General features: G+C 46.4%; 1 protein-coding gene and 1 pseudogene across 3 annotated transcripts in view; both read right to left on the bottom strand.

Moving 5' to 3' along the window:
- LOC126272689 (cadherin-87A) overlaps positions 1 to 23,137 on the bottom strand; it is a 663,064-nt gene that overhangs the window by 546,163 nt on the left and 93,764 nt on the right. The window lies entirely within an intron of this gene.
- On the bottom strand, positions 10,832 to 10,949 carry LOC126289376 (5S ribosomal RNA; annotated as a pseudogene).

Raw genomic sequence — 23,137 nt, forward strand, 5'->3', positions numbered from 1 at the left:
GGCCCGCAGACCGTGGTTCTCGTGGTGGCCGCGTGGCAGCAGACCTTTGGCCTGGAAGGTGCCGGGAAGGGGGATCCCGCGAGGGGCGCCCATGACCGGCAGACGCCGAAGAAGCAGGACACTTCTCCAGCCGGGGAGAGGAAGCGGTGCCCGGAGGGGATGGTGTGGGAACCGCAGGGGGAGGGGGGAGGAAAGGGGTTCGGGACTGGGGTAAGGAATGAGGAGGAGGGGGTGAAGATACTACTGAAGCATAACTAGTTGTCAGGGTCACTGGATGAAGGCGTGTATACTTTTTACGGGCCTCGGTATAGGTGAGACGATCAAGAGTCTTATACTCCTGTATCTTTTTCTCTTTCTGATACACTGGGCAATCCAGTGACCGTGAAGAATGATTCCCACGACAATTTACGCACACAGGAGGGGGAACACAGGAACTTCCCTCATGGAACGGATGTCCACAGTCACCACAGAGGGGGGCCTGCGAACAGCGCGAAGACATGTGGCCAAAACGCAAACACTTGAAACATCGCATAGGTGGTGGGATGTATGGCTTCACGTCACACCGATAGACCATAATCTTGACCTTCTCAGGGAGGGTGTCCCCTTCAAAGGCCAAGATAAAGGCACCAGTGTCAACGCGGTTGTCCTTCGGACCCCTCTGAACCCGCCGAACAAAGTGAACCCCCCGCCGGCTTAGATTGTCCCGAAGTTCCTCATCAGATTGAAGGAGGAGGTCTCTATGGAAAATTACACCTTGCACCATGTTCAAGGACTGGTGTGGGGTAATTGACACAGGAATCGTACCAAGATGGGTACAGGCACGGAGGGCTGCAGACTGGGTAGCTGAAGCGGTTTTAATCAACAGCGACCCAGACCGCATCTTGCTGATAGAGTCCACCTCGCCAAACTTGTCTTCGATATGTTCAACAAAAAACATAGGTTTCGTATGAGTAAAAGTATCCCCATCAGTTCTGGCGCAAACCAGATAGCGAGGGAAAGGTTTCGCCCCCAGCCGACGAGCCTGGCCCTCCTCCCAGGGGGTAGCCACGGAAGGGAAGGCGGAAGGGGCAGAGGAAGCAGCACGTGAAGAATCTTTTCCAGTCAAAGAGACGGCCGGAGAACGGCCAGAGTTGTGGACTCTTATGCGTTTCATGAGCATAGTGTCCGCCCTGATACCACCCACTCCGATCAGGGGCTCTCCTCATGGGCGCCACCCAGCCACAGCAAGGGCCGTCTGGCACGGCGGCCATTGCTGGGAGTTCCGATGCTCCAGGACGACAAGCAACCACTCCTAGGCTTACATGAGGAGGTCACAGCTCAGGTATCAGACGTGTGATCCCTGTGTTTTCAGGGGGCTCAACCAAAAGGGTACATAGCGACCCCACCACACGGGCTGGCTACCGTGCTGGCTATGGACCCTAGCGTCAAACAACGACGTAAAGGAAACGATGGAATCAATGATGATGGCACACGCCGGAGACACTAGGTAAGGTGCTCTTCCCCAAATGGCTCACACTACGGAAGAAAATTTAGTGATGGAGGTCAAACCCCAGAGGGGACCAGAGAATACCAAAAGGATGAAGGAATTACAGAACAAGGCCGAATTGCAAGGTCAGCAGAACCAGGAGAATAGCAGGGCCAACATAAGGAGGGACACCATAAGTAGGGGCACCAAGAGAGGGAGAGGAGAGGTCGGAGGGAAGGATGAAGGACAGGAAAGGAGGGGAAGGGAAAGGAAATGCAGCCCGGAAAAAGAAGGAAGGCTGCAATAGCTCGGGGCCCCGTGCTCGCCACGCACGTACTCACGAAAGGACCGCGAGCCCCCTGGGGGGGGTTGTATATGAGTGCTAAGTAGGGAGCTATAGTATCAGCGTAATCTGAAAGGAACCTAATCGGTATACAATCTGGACCTGAAGACTTGCCCGTATCAAGCGATTTGAGTTGCTTCGCAACCCCTAAGGTATCTACTTCTAAGAAACTCATGCTAGCAGATGTTCGTGTTTCAAAGTCTGGAATATTCCATTCGTCTTCCCTGGTGAAGGAATTTCGGAAAACTGCGTTCAATAACTCCGCTTTAGCGGCACAGTCGTCGATAACAGTACCATCGGCACTGCGCAGCGAAGGTATTGACTGCGTCTTGCCGCTTGTGTACTTTACATACGACCAGAATTTCTTCGGATTTTCTACCAAATTTCGAGACAATGTTTCGTTGTGGAACCTATTAAAGGCATCTCGCATCGAAGTACGTGCCACATTTCGCGCGTCTGTAAATTTTAGCCCATCTTCGGGATTTCGCGTTCTTCTGAACTTCGCATGCTTTTTCCGTTGCCTCTGCAACAGCGTTCGGACCTTTTTTGTGTACCACGGGGGATCCGTTCCATCTCTTACCAATTTATGAGGTATGAATCTCTCAATTCCTGTTGCTACTATATCTTTGAATTTGAGCCACATCTCGTCTACAATCGCATAGTCAGTTCGGAAGGAATGGAAATTGTCTTTTAGGAAGGCTTCTAGTGGCACTTTATCCGCTTTTTTAAATAAAATTATTTTGCGTTTGTTTCTGATGGGTTTGGAAGAAATGGTATTGAGCCTAGCTACAATGACCTTGTGATCACTAATCCCTGTATCAGTCATGATGCTCTCTATCAGCTCTGGATTGTTTGTTGCCAAGAGGTCAAGTGTGTTTTCGCAACCATTTACAATTCGCGTGGGTTCGTGGACTAACTGCTCGAAATAATTTTCGGAGAATGCATTTAGGACAATCTCGGAAGACGTTTTGGGTGGGAAAGGGGAAAGGTTGCCTGTTCACTTGCGTTTAAGGGGCGCTATGAGCTCGCCAGGAGTCAGTGGGGGGAGGGGTCAGTCTGGGTCAGTCGGTCAGTCTGGGTCAGTCGGTCAGTCTGGGTTAGTCAGGCAATCTGGGTCAGTCTCTCGTCCCCAGCTTGTTTGTCTCTCTTCCGAATTTGTGGCGCAGTCGGTCTGTCGTCCGGAGTGCTAGTATGTCTTTCTTCCGGATCAATCTTTAAAGCCGGATAAATGAGTCTTTCCACTCTGCCAGTAAGAGAACTCAGCGAGCCGTCGCCCGGTCGGGCCTTAGTTCCTGCATCTGAGTCTGCGAGTTAGGCCGCCAGTCTGCTCGAGTTGCTCAGGCAATGGTCATTGGCGGTTGGATCCATCGGTTGGTCGGTCGCGCAATGAGATGACTTGTCCGCCTTGAGCGTCGGCGCATGTGAGGTCGCGTATAGCGAGATATAGTGGCTTCGCGGCCGACACGAGAGCAACAGGAGTCAACCCACGACATCAGTCTGGCCGGTGCGAGCTGCGACGCCGTGAGACGGGAGATCGGCGCGCCTTCCTGCGTCCGTTGAAGCGGCTGGCAGCGGGCGGTTCGGGAGAGCGATTTGGGGGTGCTGCGCCAGGTCTTTTCCAGAAATCGCAGTTTATTAGAAGCGATTGGTGATATCTTGTTTCATTTACTTGTTAAATTGTACTTGTTTTCTTGGTGAGGTCAGCAGCCGGTTTGTTTTGGGGTCGTCCCACCATTCTTCTCCGTTTGCCCACCCGCGGGAAGATGGGTATTTATGAATTGGGTGGTCCGTTTTTCCCTTGTGGAGTAGGGGCGGGTTAGAGCAATTTGCTGTTCGGGTTGTTTAGTAATCTCCCTATCAATCTGCTGTACGTTAGTAGCTGCCTGTGTCCTGTTTGTCGGATTCGGTGTGTTAACGAATTTATTGCTTGTAGTGTAACGGCCTAATACCTGAAATATGTTTTTATCTTTGCAAACTTTGATATTATTGCCTATGATCTTGAGAGGCGGTATCTGTGTACTGTAGAGAATGTTAACTATTGTTTGGCCAACCTTGTAGAATTTTATATAAGATTAAATTTCATGGGCTTTTACTTAAATGATCATTTTAGTATATAAAGTTGCCACCCTTTCACCGTAAGACTTTTCTTAGAAGTTAAAATCAAGTTGCACCTTCGGTGACAAGGTTAATAATTTAACTGTTAGTGTTTTGTACCATTTCCATCCCTCCTACTGGGAGGGGGTTCATAGTTTGCGTGCTTGTGTAAATTGTTAAAACTCTTAATTTTAAGTTATCTGGTGTGTTGCAGATTTGCACCAGTGTAGTCTTTCAGAGGTTGTTGTAACCGGTCGTAAATACGGCCGTGTCAAAAGGGAGCGGCAAGGTTCTCAGCCCAAAAGCTCTTTCTGCCTCTAAATAAATTGTAACTTGATATTTACAGGGTGCTTTCTAATTATAATTTTAAATCTGTTTCTTTTTAAAAAAATGCTTTAGGCACCATTAAAGTGAATAAATTACCATTTGTTAAAAAGGAATTTGCTTAGGATTCCATCAGTTACTCCCTGGCAACTACTTCCACGCTCACATAGTGCGATTAAATGTGTTAATGTTCTTGATGAATCACTAGTAAATAAAATAAATTCTTACGAATATTCCTTGAAAATAAATCACGGTTCAGTAATGATTTTGTACCATAATAATGAACTACTTATTATTTGTAATTAACAAAATACTCGAATATGAAACCGTAAACTAAATAAACAAACAATAATAATGAATGTAAGACATAAAATAACAATTTAAATGTACAACAAATATAAGAATATATAACTAGACTAACAATGAATGTTTAGATGTTTTAGTTAGGTATGTTGAAAATACTCTGGCAGCACATTGTGTACAGCTAATTTTCCAAAAATGGTGTTTCAGAAATCACCTTACTTACACGTCGAAGTACGTAGCTCGAAAACTACTTTAATTTATGCTGTAACAAAAGCTTCCATCTTCAAAAAGTAATTAATGGTAGAGGGGTATTTTTCAAAATTTCAAATTATTACAAAATCTGACTATACAGTTTTCAAGACCGTTAATTACATATCAACTAGTATGCGAGAAACATCTTTCACATACCACAGTTTCGAGGATATTCCATCCATACCTAACATGCCAAATTACCTTTCGGGGTGTGTTTTACCTCCTAAAAGTGAAACTGGGCACAAACAAAAAAATTTGAATCGCATTATTTTGCCTCGTTTTCATACCCGTCAAGTTACATCAAGGTCATTCGCTAACACTTGTGATTCCCTGTGTGCGAATTATTAAGTGTAGTAGATACGTAGAGATGAGATTAGCACGGGAAGAGACGAGAACAACGCGATACCAGTCAAAATGTGAAGGTAGGGTGAGAATTGTATCACGTTAGGCTGGTGGCTGCCGTACAACGAGCTGTGTTCAGATACGCAGAGAGAGATTAATGCCCTGTGTCTGTGACGGCAGCGGGCAGTTGGCGCGGTGCGCGTCAAAGCGGCCAGCGGTGTGACGTCAGGGGCTGTGACGGATGGCGCAGTTAGCGGCGGTTTCACGCCCCGCGCGCTGCATTCACGCCACTTCCGCAACAACGCGGCGACACCAGAGGGCGCCGGTGCCAACCCACGTGTGACGGACAAAGCCGACCCGACCGCCGGTCCACAAACCACTCGAGCCTTGCACGCCTACACTGATTCTGTTTGCGTCTAACCGCATATTCAATCCATTCCCAGCTCCATAACGACTGACAGTGACACCGAGTTACCAGTCGAGTGAAATCTAGCTTTCCCGTTTTGTTGACGCTGACCTTCTGGAAGTATCCGTATTGCAACAAAAATACGTGGCTCTAAGGTTTCTTAGAAAATGAGACGCAGTTGCTTATGGAGGGGTCACATATTTCTAACATTTTCGAAAAATTAAGGAAAACCAGAATATGAAACGACGGTTCATGCGGCGGCTGGCGCCGTACATAAAAAACAGGCGAGAATGGCAGACATCGTTTGATTACGTTATCGGAAAATACTCGCCGCCCTCACATACGTAGGGTATATCCACAGCGAAAAAGGGTGTAACGATTTTTATAGGTCTGCGTTACAAGTAGATTTTTCTCGTTGTGGGCTGTTTTGTACACTCTTTTTGGTTCCTGAGTACCAAAGTGCACAGTTTGTGTTAATTCATAGCTAAACACAGAACAAGTTTAAGTTCACAAAAACCTAGATTAACTGGAAGCCGTAAGCGAGCGAACTTCATGGTGGAAGAATAACACCAGAAAATCCGTGAAGTCCACGCAGAGTCGTTATCAGCACAACGATAAATAGTTCGTATAACAGTAGGTAGTCCAATCCAGTAGAAGGCAGGCAGGCTCCAACAACGAGTCACCAGGATGATGTATACAGTCTACACTCGTAGAACGATATGACTGTGGAGCTCCTCGCCGCTGTTATAAAGGCATTTCGACTTCTAGGTGACGGGACCAGGTGATTCACAGGGACCGCAGCCCCAGTCGCTGGATGATGTCGATATCATCCGAAGCGGAATCGATACTTTTACCCGGGTGACGTACAAAGGGCTGACCCTGACTATTTGCTAGAAACGTTATTATCAGTAACAATACACAGTGTGCAATAACAACGTTTAATTCATCATTTAGGTCCAGTTCCATTTTTAACGACTGATATGATTTTGAGACTTACACTATGTGATCAAAAGTATCCAACACCCCAAAAAACATACGTTTTTTGTGTTAGGTGCGTTGTGCTGTCACCTACTGCCAAGTACTCCATAGCAGTACTCCATATCAGCGACCTCATTAGTCATTAGACATTTTGAGAGAGCAGAATGGGGCGCTACGCAGAACTCACGAACTTCGAACGTAGTCAGGCGATTGGGTGTAACTTGTGTCATACGCCTGTAAGCGAGATTTCCAGACTCCTAAACATCCCTAAGTCCACCGTTTTCGATCTGATAATGAAGTGGAAACGAGAAGGGACACATACAGCACAAAAGCGTAAAGGCCGACCTCGTCTGTTGACTGGCAGAGGCCGCCGACAGTTGAAGAGGGCCGTAATGTGTAATAGGCAGACATCTATCCAGGCCATCACGCAGGAATTCCAAACTGCGTCAGAATCCACTGCAAGTACTATGACTGTTAAGCGGGAGGTGAGAAAACTTGAATTTCATGGTCCAGCGGCTGCTCATAAACCACACATCACGCCGGTAAATGCCAAACGACCCCTCGCTTAGTGTAAGGAGCGTAAACATTGGACGATTGAACAGTGGAAAAACTTTGTGTGGAGTGACTAATCACGATACACAATGTGACGATCCGATGGCAGGGTGTGGCTATGGCGAATGCCCGGTGAACATCCTCTGCCAGCGTGTGTAACGCCAACAGTAAAATTCGGAGGCGGTGGTGTAATGGTGTGGTCATGTTTTTCATGGAGGGGGCTTGCACCCCTTGTTTTGCGTGTCACTATCACAGCACATGCCTGCATTGATGTTTTAAGCACCTTCTTGCTTCCCACTGTTGAAGAACAAATTCGGGGATGGCGATTGTATCTTTCAACACAAACTAGCATCTGTTCATAATGCACTGCCTGTGGCGGAGTGATTACACGACATTAACATCCTTGTAATGGACTGGCCTGCACAGAGTCCTGACCTGAATCCTATAGAACACCTTTGGGATGTTTTGGAACGCAACTTAGTGCCAAGTGTTACCGACCGACATCGATACCTATCTTCTCAGTGCAGCACTCCGTGAAGAACTGTCTGCCATTCCCCCAGAAACCTTCCATCACCTGATTGAACGTATGCCTGCTACAGTGAAAGCTGTCATCAAGGCTAAGGGTGGGCCAACACCATACTGAACTCCAGCATTACCGATGGAGGGCACCACGAACTTTTAAGCCATTTTCAGCCATGTGTCCAAATACTTTTGATCACGTAGTGTATATCCGTTTCAGTTCTTCAGCCATGTTCGGCTCCAGAATGTGTAAAAACTTCAGCAATCACACTCATACTTCGCGAAATTTTGTCTGTCCTTATAAGTGGGTTTGCAGATCTGGAACGCATTCGACATAAACAGATGAATAAAATATCTTATCTGTTACTGACATATTTCCAACATGTAGACCAAGTTGTGACGAAAGCAGATGACAGATATATAGGTACCCGGCAGAATGATCCGTAAGAACATCCAAGAAGAAAGTCACTTGAAAAACCCCAGTGCCATTTTTCGGTCGGCTGGCCTTATCAAATCAGATTAACGTAAAACTACAGAACAGCTTATTGTTTCTTCGCCAGCTTCGTCAGTCGACTGACAGCGATATAATAATGGTCGAATTCTGTGAAAGAAACTATATGCAAATACACTTCTCGGGTTTGTCGCCGGGTCGTATTATGTAATTCGCACAATATTTCATCGACTGCTCGACATCATCAGATGGTGGTACCTGCTGATGATGTCGAGCAGTTGCATCGATGAAATATCGTGCTAGTTACACAATACGATCCGGCGGCAAACCCGAGAACTGTATTTGCAACAGATCCGTCGGGAAAGCATGAAAAGTTACTACAAATATGTTAAGTTTCGGTGAAATGCTTAACCTTAAAATGCAAACAGTACTCAAGAAACATTACTCACGCCAGCAGAATTCTCCGCTAATTTTTTGAATGACATTAATTGCTGCGCTACCTGTCGTAACTTGGATTACAATATCCTTTTATTTTGTTGTCTGCGGTTGTGTATCTATTTTTAGGGTATGGTTTAACCCATCAAACAGGTATATTTAGGTTACAGTCACACATTGGTACAGTGCAGCTAAGGGACCAGAATTTAAAATAAACAGCATGACAACAGGTTTCCTGAATAGCTTTGGCATGTCATACCACTTGCAGTAGTGAAAAGGAATAAAGAAAATGATGCTCTACTTGCAAAGAAATCACAGCGGCAGATTATTGTCATAAAAAAAAATTATTTCAGCTGTGGACCCCATTGCAGTTAAAATATTGCTGGTAATGACTATTATAATCAAAATGGAAAGCTGAAGTGGTCCAGAAGTTGGTTAACAGAATGTCACCCATGGGGGCCAGACTAAAAAGTTGTTGGGACGTGTTCTCCAGAAGCACGTTCGTTAGTAGGCTGACTTCAACTGTCTTCGTCCCAGCAATAAATTTACTACGAAGGTTAGAAGCGATGGGAAGCTTCCGTTTTTGGACTTAAATGCTTATAATTACATGATCGTACTCTGGGATACGATATTCATCGAAAACATGTACATACTCGTACCTATCGATATCTGCATGAAAAGAATTGCCATTTAGCGTGCGGACACTGTGGCGTCCTTAGGACTTTGGAAGGCTCAGCGTAATATACTATTTCCTGCGCAGATTGTCTGCAGGAACTCGCACACTTGGCGTCTAATGTGTAAGGGAAATGGAACTCTCCGAGAAGGAGATTCGTCCGGCCATGGAGTTTGCAGCCTCCCCGGAGCGCATGCAGAGGCGCATTGATCTGTGGCCTTTATTCCTTCTGCTGGAGGCACGTCGTCAAAATCTTATACTAGGAATGTTCTGATGATGTTTGGTTTGTGTGGCCCTCATCTGGGTGTCATCATTGCCCTACAAAATTCCCAATTTTAACACAGCCCAATTTCTACACAGTCCAATCTAGCTTCTAACACGAATGATGATGATATGATGAGGACAACACAAACACCCAGTCCCCGAGCAGAGAAAATCCCTAAACCCGCCGGTAATCGAACCCGGGACCCCGTGATCCACAGGCAGAAAAGCTAGCCATTCGACCATGAGCTGCGGACGGGGAAATGTGTTCTGTTCACCTGCAAAGTTTATAGGGCTAATCGGTTCTGTCATCAATGAGTCGGGGCTCAGGGAGCAAAACTGTGTCTATGTGGAAAGGCTTATATTGCCCGGTCGATTCGGATAGTTCAGAGCAGGCACCTGGAACACAGTCGTCACTGCAACAATCTAAACACTCGGCACATTTTTTAACGAGGGACACGTACGTATTTTGGCACAGTCTATAAGGAGTAATTGAAATTAGGATGGCAAGATACCGTGATTAACAAAGACAATGGTTTTCCTCTTAGTGTGCTGTGAAAACCCTTGTTATACGGCATCAAAGCACAACGATCTTGCCGGCCGCAGTGGCCGAGCGGTTGTAGGCGCTTCAGTCTGGAACCACGCGACCGTTACGGTCGCAGGTTCGAGTCCTGCCTAGGGCATGGATGTGTTTGATGTCATTAGGTTAGTTAGGTTTAAGTATTTCTAAGTTCTATGGGACTGATGACCTCAGATGTTAAGTCCCATAGTGCTCAGAGCCATTTGAACCACTACGTTCTCTGGTGCGCTGGGGTCAAGGGTTTAACGATAGACTCTGAGTGTGGTCCGTCGTTGTCGCCGGTGTTCTATGTATTACGGGCGGCCCCACAAGCTCAGTCTTGGGGTCAGCACCTATGATGACTGCAGCACGGTGCACGGTACACGGTACAGGAAAAATAATTGACTAATCAAGAAATAATTAATGCAGAGTAATGAGAAAATGTACCACCGTAGCTGTATGTTGAGAATGTCTTTAATCTATCACACGACAAGCTTCGGCGGCAGGTTACCGCATTTCCTTGGCGCATTTACTGTGGGATCCTCGTTACTAGCACACGTGGGCTAGCTTTCATGAGGAGTCTATAAGACACACCGTGTTGTCTGCAATGGCATTGGCACTATGTATAATACAGACTCCTGATGAAAGCTAGCCAACATGTGCTGGTAACAAGCTCTCCGTCGTCAGGCCACAAGTGGCCCATCGGAACCATCCGACCGCCGTAAGATCCTCAGAGGGGGATGCGGATAGGAGGGGCGTGTGGTCAGCACACCGCTCTCCCGGTCGTTATAATGGTTGTCTGTGACCGGAGCCGCTACTATTCGATCGAGTAGCTCCTCAACTGGCATCACGAGGCTGAGTGCACCCCGAAAAATGGCAGCAGCGCATCGCGGCCCGGACGGTCACCCATCCCAGTGCCGGCCACGCCCAACAGCGCTTAACTTCGGTGATCTGATGGGAACCGGTGTATCCACTGCGGCAAGGCCATTGCCGCTAGTAATAAGGATCCCACAGTAAATCCGCCAAGTAAACAAATTACTCTTTTAGCAGTGGTGGGGCCTGAGGATGGCAGTAATGTGCCGCCGAATCCAGTCGTCTGATAGAATAAAGAAATTCCCAAGATACAGTTGTGGTGGTACTTTTTTCTCATATGTATTATTGGCTAAAGTCCGTAGTCCTTGAAATAAGATAGAGATCCATAAAGAGTGATGAAACTTCGGGACTACATTGGTCTAGATAATATATTTAAGTGATTAACATTGCAAGATCACAGGTTAATGTAGGCGCGATTAAAGCGATTACGAATATGAAATACTGGTACATTAATAACAGATGTAGCCGCCAGGATGTTGACTGCAAGCATGCAAACGTGCAGGCATTGTGTTGTACGGGTGTCTGATGTCAGTTTGTGGGATGGAGTTCCACGCCTGTTGCACTTGGTCTGCCAATACAGGGACGGATAATTCTGGTTGTGGATGGCGCTGTATGTGTCGTCCGATGATGTCCCACATGTGCTCAAATGGGGACAGAGCTGGTGATCGACCAGCCGAAAACAACGTGTCGACACCCTGTAGTGCATGTTGGGTCACAACAGCGGTAAGTGGGCGAACGTTATCCTCTTGGAAAATACCCCCTGGAATGCTGTTCTGGAATGCTCGACTGGCCTTTCATCAGGAAACAAAAGAGACCGCACTGTGCCCTCCAAAGAGCTCTCGCTTCATACTACTGAACTCGCGAATGCTTTGGGGTCAGCGGAATGCACGCTTCAGTATTTCTGGCTCGGGACTGTCCTTGAATGCCAGCCGGTGTGGCCGAGCGATTCTAGGCGCTTCAGTCCTGCCTCGGGCAAGGCGTGTGTGATGTCCTTAGGTTAGTTAGGTTGAAGTAGTTCTAAGTTCTAGGGGACTGATGAAATCAGAAGTTAAGTCCCATAGTGCTCAGAGCCATTTGAACATTTGTCCTTGAATAACCGATTTGTGACAGTTCATTGTGTCACTGTGGTGACAACTGCTGCTCTAATTGCTGCTGCAGATGTAGTACGATGCGTCACTGCCAGAGACCGTAGCTTCCCGTGACCACCACTGCCAGCAGTCATGTAACGAGTCTGCAATCCTGCTCAGTCATTCTGCAGCAACGCAGAAGGAACATCGATCATCTCGTAGCCCTATTAGGCGACCTGGCTCAAACGCAGTGAGCAGTTGATAATGGCGTCTTCACCATCTTACAGGTATTCTCGACTAATATCAATTCACTACGTCCCACCTCAAAGGTAGCTATCGCTCACGTCCGCTACAGCTCGTATCTAAATTTGTTGAAAATTTGTGGTAAGCTCCTGTGGGACCAAACTGCTGAGGTAATCAGTCCCTGGGCTTACACACTACTTAACCTAACTTAACCACGAGGGTAAGTCAAATGAAAATCTTAAATATTTTTTAAATATTATTTATTGTGTAGAAGTAGTACACAGCTGTGTCACTTTTCAACATAATCTCCCCCATGCTCAACGCAAGTCCTCCAGCAATTACAAAGTGCATAAATTCCCTTAGAAAAAATTCTTTTGGTAGACCGTGTAACCACTCATGCACCGCGTGGTATACCTCTTCACCAGAACTTCTTTCCTCCCCTTGCGTCTTCGAGTGGTCCAGGCAAAAGGAAATCACTTGGGGGCAAGGTCTGGTGAGTATGGTCTGTGATTGTTGCAACTGTTGTATGGGCAGTGTGGGGCCTTGCATTGTCATGTTGCAAAAGGACAGCTGCTGACAGCAATCCACGTCGCTTTGATTTGTTTGCAGGCCGCAGATGATTCTTTTGGAGATTTGTGTAAGATGGGACAGTGGTCCCTCTAGGCATGTAATGCTACAAAATGACGCCTTTTTCGTTCCAAAAGAGAGTCAGCACAACCTTCCCTGCTAATGGTTCTGTTCGAAACTTCTTTGGTTTTGCTCGCTCTCTTCGTTTCCGGTTGGTGAAAGTGAACTCAGGCTTCGTCCCCAGTAACGATTCTTGCAAGGAAGCCATCACCTTCTCGTTCTAAGCGCCGAAAAAGTTCTTCACAAGCATCAAAAGGTCGTTCTCTCATTTCAGGAGTCAGCTGCAGTGGCACCAACCTTGCAGGCACTTTGTAAAACTGGAGCACATCACGCACAATGTGGTGTGCTGACCCATGACTAATCTGTAAACATGCTGCAATGTCATTCAGTGTCACTCGGCGGTTTTCCTTCATTATGGTCTCAACTGCTGCAATGTTCTGTGGAGTCACAACTTGTTGTGCCTGACCTGGATGAGGAGCATCTTCCATTGAAGTCATACCATTTACGAACTTCCTACTTCATTCGTAGACTTGCTGCTATGACAAACTTGCATCACCGTACTGAACCTTCATTCATCGATGAATTTCAATAGGTTTGACACCTTCACGACACAAAAACCGAATAACACAAAATTGTTCTTCCCTGGTGCAAGTCGCAAGTGGGGCGGCCATCTTTATACTGATACACCGACGGTATGCGTGCATCTGCACTATGCGGCCACATACAGGCCATTCTGTACGCCGTTTGTAGCACGCTTACCAACTCACAGGATATCGGCGCGAAATTTCGATTTGTTATCACAAATTTAAGGTTTTCATTTGACTCACCCGCGTGTATACCCTACTGGCCATTAAAATTGCTACATCAAGAAGAAATGGAGATGATAAATGGGTATTCATTGGACAAATATATTATATTAGAACTGACATGTGATTACATTTTCACGCAATTTGGGTGCATAGATCCTGAGAAATCAGTACCCAGAACAACCACCTTTGGCCGAAATAACGGCCTTGATACGCCTGGGCATTGAGTCAAACAAGGATTGGATGGCGTGTACAGGTACAGCTGCCCCTGCAGCTTCAACACGATACCACAGTTCATCAAGAGTAGTGACTGGCGTATTGTGACGAACCAGTTGCTCGGCCACCATTGACCAGACGTTTTCAATTGGTGAGAGATCTGGAGAATGTGCTGGTCAGGGCAGCATTGGAACATTTTCTGTATCCGGAAAGGACCGTACATGACCTGAGACGTGTAACCAATGGCACCCCATACCATCACGCCGGGTGATACGCCAGTATAGCGATGACGAATACACGCGTCCAATGTGCGTTCACCGCGATGTCGTCAAACACGGATGCGACCATCATGATGCCGTAAACAGAACCTGGATTCATCCGAAAAAATGACGTTTTGTGCCATTCGTGCACCCAAGTTCGTCGTTGAGTACACCATCGCAGGCGCTCCTGTCTGTGGTGCAGCGTCAAGGGTAACCGCAGCCATGGTCTCTGAGCTGATAGTCCATGTTGCTGCAAACGTCGTCGAACTGTTCGTGCAGATGGTTGTTGTTTTGGAAACGTCCCCATCTGTTGACTCAGGGATCGAGACGTGCCTGCACGATCCTTTCCAGCCATGCTGATAATATGCCTGTCATCTAGACTGCTAGTGATACTGGACCACTATGGCCAACACACATCCGTGCACGAGGGAGGACTCGAACCTCCAACGGGGGGAGCCGTGCGAACCGTGGCAGGTCCCCCAGACAGCGCGGCTAGCTCGTATTTAAAGCGAGCCTGATTTGCATTCTCATAGTGGCACCACTAGCGCCACTCTTACGCGGCTTTCGTAAAATTTGAATAGGCGCTTCTCTCAGATGCTGAAATACGCGTACCAACTTTCATTATCTCGCACAAGTTCTTCTTCGGATTTTTCCCCCGTGTGTGTAGATGGTCGGTTTCCCGCTTTGGCATCAATTTTCAGGGGGACTGAACGGCAGCTGCGTCTCTCCTGAAGACGGCCGACAGGTCGATGGCCCAGATATCGAATCAGGTTGATTTCAGCGTCCGGCAGCAAGCCGCAAGACTAGAAAGAGTCATTACGCAGGATAACTCTACACAGTCGCACGTTCCTCAGTGTTCTGTTCCCAATGCGTTTCTGCGCTGTAATATTAGTGAGCTAATACTCTGTGAGAGAGTGGGAGGCAAGGTGAGAGGGGGGGGGGGGGGGGTCGTTGGTACAGCCGGAGCGGAGTTGTCGGCGGACGGCGGAACTTGGGAAGTGGTGCCTTTGGCGCCTGCATAGGGTCAGTAACCGGCAGAGCTGCCACAGCCAGCTGCCTGCCTGCCGCGCACACAACGCCTTCCGCCAAGTTGCGCCACCCAGCGCCCGCCCCCCCCCCCCCCCCCCCTTATTGCCGCCAGCGACACACACTACCGGCGCAGTTTGCCTAGTGCCGCACGGGAGGGGCGTTTTTGAGCGGTTTTACCCAAGTTGGCGGCCACTTGGCTGTGACAAAGACGGAGCTGACAGGAACAGTTTGCTCTGCGACCGGAGTTGCCAACTTCTGCCACGCCTCCGAAGACTGCGAAGAAAACTTTCACCTGTCTTCCACAGTTTCTCGCTCCGGCCTCCCAGAGACTTTAGAGGTGGTTAGACCTCATCGCTGGCTCACCTGATCACACTCCTCTACGTTACTTGGCGTGAACTAACAGTATTTGACGTTAAACAAAGTGCTGTAAATTGTGTTATAAGGTTCTAGCGTTCTCGCTAGGTTTGCAAAAGTAAAGCCGAATACGTTCTCATTTAAGAAAAATGCCGTCTCGTATGGAAAATATCGAACTGTGAATCAAACTTACTAACTGGAAAGAGTTTGTCCGGCTGAGGTGGCCGAGCGGTTCTAGGCGCTACAATCTGGAACAGCGCGACCGCTACGGTCGAAGGTTCGAATCCTGCCTAGGGCATGGATGTGTTTGATGTCCTTAGGCTAGTTAGGTTTAAGTAGCTCTAAGTTCTAGGGGACTGATGGCCTTCGAAGTTAAGTCCCATAGTGCTCAGAGCCATTTGAACCATTTGGAAAGAGTTTGTAGAGCATTACCTACACAATGAACACTTACATTTTATTGCATAGCACCACTACAGGGTGGCGCAAAGTCGGTTTTGGAAAGTTTTTATCTACTATAACATAACGTGGAGTGATAGCTTCTTGTTATCACATTTATGCTATAGCAAAGAGCGTGAAATCCTGAAATTTAATAGAGAAGTGCTTTCCTTCTGCTGCAGCGAGTATGCAGAGTCGTGAACTGAGTCACCATTTTTGACTGCATGGATATTTCTGGAAGTTGTAGTACAAAAGTCCTGAGATGTTGCAGTTGCATCTTCCAAGACTATGGGATGAGATTGGGACTATAATGGGGCCAATGTTAAAAAATATATCGGCAGTGTAAAACACTCAGATTGACGCGTTTCGGAAGCCAAGCTTCTATCATCAGAATAATAAAAAGTAAAAGAACCTGTTAAAACTTGCTAAAATGGAACATGCTGCAGCCGCAATAAAACTGATAATGAAATTTAAACATCGTGGCTACTTCCCTTGTTGCAGTCATGTCTTCCAAGGTGCATCTCCACGTAGTCGTCAAAGTATAAAAAACTTTAAAATGGTGTCGCCTATGGTGTTCAACATCTAACCACATGGCTCCCTCCTCTATCGTCTTAAACCGCCCGTGCGTCTTCGTTGATACCACACCACGTAGCCAAACACGTCATGTTCTATTTTAGCGAGTTTTAACAGGTTCTTTTACTTTTTATTATTCTTATGATGGAAGCTTGACTTCCAAAACGCGTCAATCTTAGTGTTTTACGCTATGAATAAGTGGTTGAGCCGATATATTTTTTAACATTGACATTCACAACCTCAACCTCTCATCCAGTATGGATAAAATCAAAGTACAATGGGTCATTGCACACTACGTCCAGCAGCTTGAACCTGTGGATTCACAGTACCCCAATCGATCCAGCTTCGTTTGTTGACTCTACTATGCTTTAACAGGTGGAATTGCGCCTGACCACTAAACCTGGTCCCTAAAACCTGTTCGATTTTCAGAGCCCTCAGTCATCTCATTTGCAAAAGAATACCGCTGCTCCACGTCACTGTCCTCCAAAGGTTGGCACATTTGAATTTTTTAGGGAAAAAGTTTGGTTTCTGTTCCTTTATCCTTAGGAGAGACATTCGTGACGCTCTGATCTGCCGTGTTGAATGTCTCTTTGATGTAGTGGGCTTCTCACTGAATAGGGTTCGCACTTGTTTCGCATTCCCCATGGTTTCAGCCGAGGCTGGTCGTCCTGAGTGGCGCTTCCTTAAGTCGTGTAAGGGTCCAGTCTATTCAGAACGTTTATCAACCTGTAAAACGACAGGGAAAACGTTGCACAAAAATCAACGTAAGAGGATGCTTAAATTTTGCTCATCGCAACCGGACTTGCTTTCAGTACTGTAATATCACAGAGAAGAGACCATTCTGGATGGTGCTGTTCTTGGATCAAATGTGCTGTTGAATGTGTGCCACACCATAACACTACATCCAGAATTTGTGTAAAATTTCCTTACGATGAACAAACACCGTTCCAACGTTCGTGATTCCACTTTGGAAAGTGAAATGAAAGATTGTCGAGTGAGCTAAAAAACTTTCGGAGCTATTAAACGACAACAACCATTTTGCGCTACCCTGTATTTACCGTGGGCATATCAAAAGGAAAACTGAAATTAAATGAACATGAGAAACAGTACCAAATCTCTCACCAATCATAGAAGTGTTCAATCAACGTCGCTTATAGCAGCAATGGCAGCAGTCATCGAAAGTCGTCATGTTCATTGCCAGCTTCAAATACTGAACCAGTACGATTAGCCATTGCACACGATTATCCAACTCTCTCTTACATAAATGGCCTTCCTTTCTTGTTTACTGTTATTCTGCTGCTTGTACGTACGAATGGTTAAGTCCGCTACTTGTTCGCAAATGGAAGCCGACTACCCCACACGTGATATGGCGGATATGACTTTCTTCTATGCTTTAACAGATTGAAGCAGCCTGCGATCCCGTGGCCCCTTCGTCAAAAGGTATCACGTCGCAGAGGTACGATCTGATTCAAATGGCTCCAAGCATTATGGGACTTACCATCTGAGGTCATCAGTCCACTAATCTTAGAACTGCTTAAACCTAACTAACCTAAGGACATCACACACATCCATGCCCGAGGCAGGATTAGAACCTGCGACCGTAGCAGCAATATTTCACATCAGCATCGCCCGCGCGTGCGCATGTGTGTGTGTGTGTGTGTGTGTGTGTGTGTGTGTGCAGTACATTCGGCTTATATCCAACTGATTGTGATGCTTCTTGTGTTCATGCAAGGTGCAATTTGTCCAGCGATGTTTTTACTTTTTTAACTGATGTTAAACTGTGTAGCTAAAGAAATCATCTGGTTCATTTCGATCATATCGAATTTTCGGATTTGATAATTTTCTTAATATCTTCTGGGTGGTTAAGGTGTGGGTTACATTTCAGCTTGCTGTGAATGTGGTTGAAATTAATGTAATCGGGCAGATAACTGTTGGCAGCGATTAAAAACCTTCTGCTGTTCTCACATGTTCAGGACGCTCATGATATTCTTGATATTAATCGGCTTAATAATCACTTAGGAATGGATGTACATAGTATGCGTTCCACTATATAGTTCTCACTTGCAGTTAGTCAATTTTCACGTATGACCTTAACTTCGCACAATCGCACGCGTTTAGGGAACATTATATAACATTTTTTACTCAAGTTTATATGTTTTAAGTTTAAAACGTAACTTCACTAACTGACTGACCAGAGGATCGCACGTAATCATCACAAGAACCACACTCGATATCAACATCACTGTCATTTGACTCATGTGATCTTGAAGTGTAAATCTTGGTTTGCCATATTGTTACTGGATTTCAAAATGGTTCAAATGGCTATGAGCACTATGGGACTTAACATCTATGGTCATCAGTCGCCTAGAACTACGTAAACCTAACTAACCTAAGGACATCACACACGTCCATGCCCGAGGCAGGATTCGAACCTGCGATTGTAGCTGTCGCGCGGCTCCGGACTGAGCGCCTAGAACCGCTAGACCACCGCGGCCGGCGTTACTGGATTTAATTCAGTTTCGCAACAGAAATAGATTCGATAAACCACAAGTGCAAATACGAAAAACATATTTCAATGTAAAACCACTGTCTTGGTTTTTACGATGTTCACCTTCAACTGACACGGCGAACACAGGATGTGAAAATTTGTAGTAATGACTGGGAATGATGTAAAGTGACAAAGCCAGCCTCTGCTATCCCTTCTCCATGCTGAACCTTCCCTCTTGCACCTGACATGACGAGCAACCTCGGCTTCATTCCTGGTGTCGAGGCCCGCCGCCGTTGTTGGGTGACGTCATCATCCCAGAACGCTCTGTCCATGCAGTTCTTATTGCTACTCCGGATGCGGCCTCAACGTGCAGGCACGCGGCGGAAGCCGTCAATTCAAACGGTTCCGTTGCGGGAAACATTCTTGGCCACTGTCTTAGAAATACCACTGCTCCGCAATTTAAGTTTTTTCCCTAGCAGAACTGCAATAAATATGACTTCCCAGTACGATGCGTTTCTCTACCTTTGTCCGAATTTAATTGCACGACCGCCTCTGAGGTCCACAGTTCACACAAAATCTTTTTCACTGTCGATGCAGTTTTTTCAGTCTTCATTATATTCATTCTCCATAACCGGTGTTGGTCATTCAGTCATGTAGCATAATTCTTGGGCAGTTCAACGAGTAATACAACAGTTTTTTTAGTAGGTTGGTTTTATTCAAAATTCCAATACACCATATTATTCCCCACACTTTTGGCTGCAAAACCCCACTTTTCAGCATAATACCCATTTAATGCGGCAGCCTTACGCCACCCTACTGGGAGCGCCTGTATGCTCGCACGGTACCACTCTGCTCATCGACGCCGGAGTCAATGACTTGCTGCATCAGTAACCTCCCCCTCATTCACGTACCGCTTCTCGCGGAGTGCATCCTTCGTAGGGCCAAACAGATGGAAGTGGCGAGGTAAGAGATCTGGGCTGTAGGGTGGGTCAGGGAGAACAGTCCAGTGAAGTTTTGTGAACTCCTCTCGGGTGCGCAGACTTCTGTGAGGCCTTGCGTAGCCAGGGATTACGAGAAGTCGTTTGTATTTTTATGGCGAGGAACACGCTGAAGTCGTGTCTTGAGTTTGCTGAGGGTAGCACAGTAGGCTTCAGAGTTGATCGTTGCATCATGAGGGAAGACACCAAACAGAATAACCCCTTGAGAGTCCCAGAAGATCGTTGGCATGACTTTATCGGCTGAGGGTGTGACTTTGAACTTTTTCTTCGGAGGAGAGGCGGTACGGCGCCCCTCGATGGACTACCGTTTCGTTGCTGGTTCGGAGTGATGAACCCGTGTTTCATCGCCTACGACGATGTTCGACAGTAAATTGTCATAATCAGCTTTGTAAAGAGCACGCGATTCCGCACGTATGGTCCTTCGTTGCTGTTAGTGGTCTTCTGTTAGGTGGCCAGGAACCCAGCGGGCAGACAGACACCTTTGGGTACCTCAAATGGTGGACAAGTGTGTCAGCACTACCAACAGAGACGTCCAGTTGTGTAGCGAGGTATTTGCCTGTGACCTGTAGATCTCCTAGAAAGAATGTGTCCGCACGTTCCAACGCTGCAGGAGTCACAACTGTACTCCTGTACTCGGCCGGACAGAATGCGGGTGATCGGGCAAGATTGGGGGACGTTGTTGTGATGGTGATGGACGCCTCGCCAACGACTCACCGTGCTTTTGTTTACTCCCAGCAAGCGCCTGTGAATATCTGCGACGCTCTGGTTTTGCGCTACAAGAAACTCAATGACAGCCCTCTACTTAGAACGCACCTCCATTACAGACGCCATTTTGAAGGCTACGTGTAGCGCAGCCACCTATCGGAATTTCATGAAACTACAGGGCCTGAAGCAAAAAATTCCGCATTTTTTCAATCGAAATTGGTCGAGAAGTAAAGTGTTACATTACTTATGAAACGCCGTTCGTAGATTTGCAGATTTCGTCGTTTTCTGCATCTGGCTCTTATTGTTCCTTGTGCTCCTCCTCCTCCTCCTCGTGCTTGTTCTTCTTTTTCTTATACGTCTTCTTCTTCTCCCTCTCATTTCACTGTCTTTTTGTATTAATGTTACGTACATAATGACCAACTTATTGACTGAACACTAAACTCGAAGTCACATCTATTAAGAGCAGGCTGTTGTGACAGAGCGGTTCTAGGCGCTGCTGGTACGGCCGCAAGTTCGATTCCTGCCTCGGGCATGGATGTGTGTGATGTCCTTAGGTTATTTAGGTTTAAGGAGTTCTAAGTCTAGGGGACTGATGACGTCAGACGTTAAGTCCCATAATGCTTAGAGCCATTTTAACCATTTAGTACAAATGACAGCTTCGCCAGTGCATTGCCCTTTTATAGTGCTTAGAGCCATTGGAATTTGAACCTGTTACGGAGTCACGTCGCCCACATCTCGTGGTCGTGCGGTAGCGTTCTCGCTTCCCACGCCTGGGTTCCCGGGTTCGATTCCTGGCGGGGTCAGGGATTTTCTCTGCCTCGTGATGGCTGGGTGTTGTGTGATGTCCTTAGGTTAGTTAGGGTTAAAGTAGTTCTAAGTTCTAGGGGACTGATGACCATAGATGTTAAGTCCCATAGTGCTCAGAGCCATTTGAACCTTTTTTTTTTTTTTTTTTTGAGTCACGTCTATTAAAAACTCAGAACAGAAAGACACAAGAACACAGTTAAATCGTAGATATGGTTGCTATACTAAAAGACAACCTACCCAATGGTCAAACTCTTTTATCCATACTCACCAAATTATTGACGCGGCGTTAAACCAATATCTAGTTTTCTTCCAGCCAAGCCACGTCGACTAAACACAGCGCTGCCAGAACAGGCAGACAGGCATCCAAAATAAGAATATCAAATTCACGAAGTAGTTTTAACTTCTCCTAAAATGTTGACACCTTCAAAGTGTCATTTACTGTTTAAATATTTGATTTTTCATTTACTACTATCCGCACAGGGTTGATACATGAAGAATTAAGCACGACTCACTACAACTGAGTTACGCGACTCTACATTTATTCCCACATTTCGGTAGCATGCAGAATTATTGAGTTTGCGATACAAGCAATGAATACTTCAGTATTATGCGTAACAGCTTAACCGTATTTCAATTTTTGTAGTTTATGAAACGAAAGAAAAGCTGAACTGCGAAATAGTTTAGAAGAAAATTTCTTCCAACAGCCCCGAGGATTTCCTCGTTTCTGTAGCAGGAGGAAACTGCAGACAAAATTACCGCGGAAAGTATGAACCGAAGAGCAGTATCGCGCAGAAAGAGGTGATCCGCTCATGGGAAGAGAATGAGAAGGGGGACTCCCAGAGGTGGTGCTGCGAGCAAAGGAAACAAAACGCGCGTGGCGGGCTGCAACAAGCTGCAGGGTGTGCAGCCCCCAGGGGGTCTCCTGACGACAAAATAGGGGCGCCTCGAGGAATCTCGGCAAACGCCGCGTCCACTGCAGGCCAGCCGTGTTCCATCCCATCTCATCCCATCTTCTTGTGGTGTCTCCTGATACTTGGAGGCTACAACGGCAATATCTAGCTAAATGGGCAGCAAACATTACCTCGCTATCGATCTGAAGTGGACAACTTGGGATTGGCGGATAACTCTTAATTCATACGAATTTTGTGAAGAGAGGTATCACGTTCGTGTTTTTTATAATCGTTAGATTTCTTTTTTACATTATATCTACGGTTGCACGTCTGTTCGGCTGTAGGCATCCACAGCCGTTATCACCCCTGTCACTGCCTTGGCGGTGGTACAACTAACGATATGTAGAACTTGTTATAATACATGAATATATTTATATAAGAAAGCGTTCCTAACTCATGTGAAATAAGTAAAAAAATCTTAAGCATTTATCCCTTGAAGAGGTAATAACCAACTTGTCACAAAATATATATAAACAGGGTACTGATTTATGATAACAAGTTGGCGACATCGGTTCTTAACGCTACCTGTCCATATATTTGTATCATCTGGAGTTAGTTGGAATATCGTCCCAGTTATGTGACTGGATTTCCTGTCAGAGAGGTCACAGTTCGTAATAATTGACGGAAAGTCATCGAGTAAAACAGAAGTGATTTCTGGCGTTCCCCGAGGTAGTGTTAAAAGCCCTTTGCTGTTCCTTATCTATATAAACGATTTTGGACACAACCTGAGCAGCCGTCTTCGGCTGTTT

The sequence above is a fragment of the Schistocerca gregaria genome, chromosome 1, assembly GCF_023897955.1.
Source record: "Schistocerca gregaria isolate iqSchGreg1 chromosome 1, iqSchGreg1.2, whole genome shotgun sequence".
Taxonomy (NCBI): Eukaryota; Metazoa; Arthropoda; class Insecta; order Orthoptera; family Acrididae; genus Schistocerca; species Schistocerca gregaria.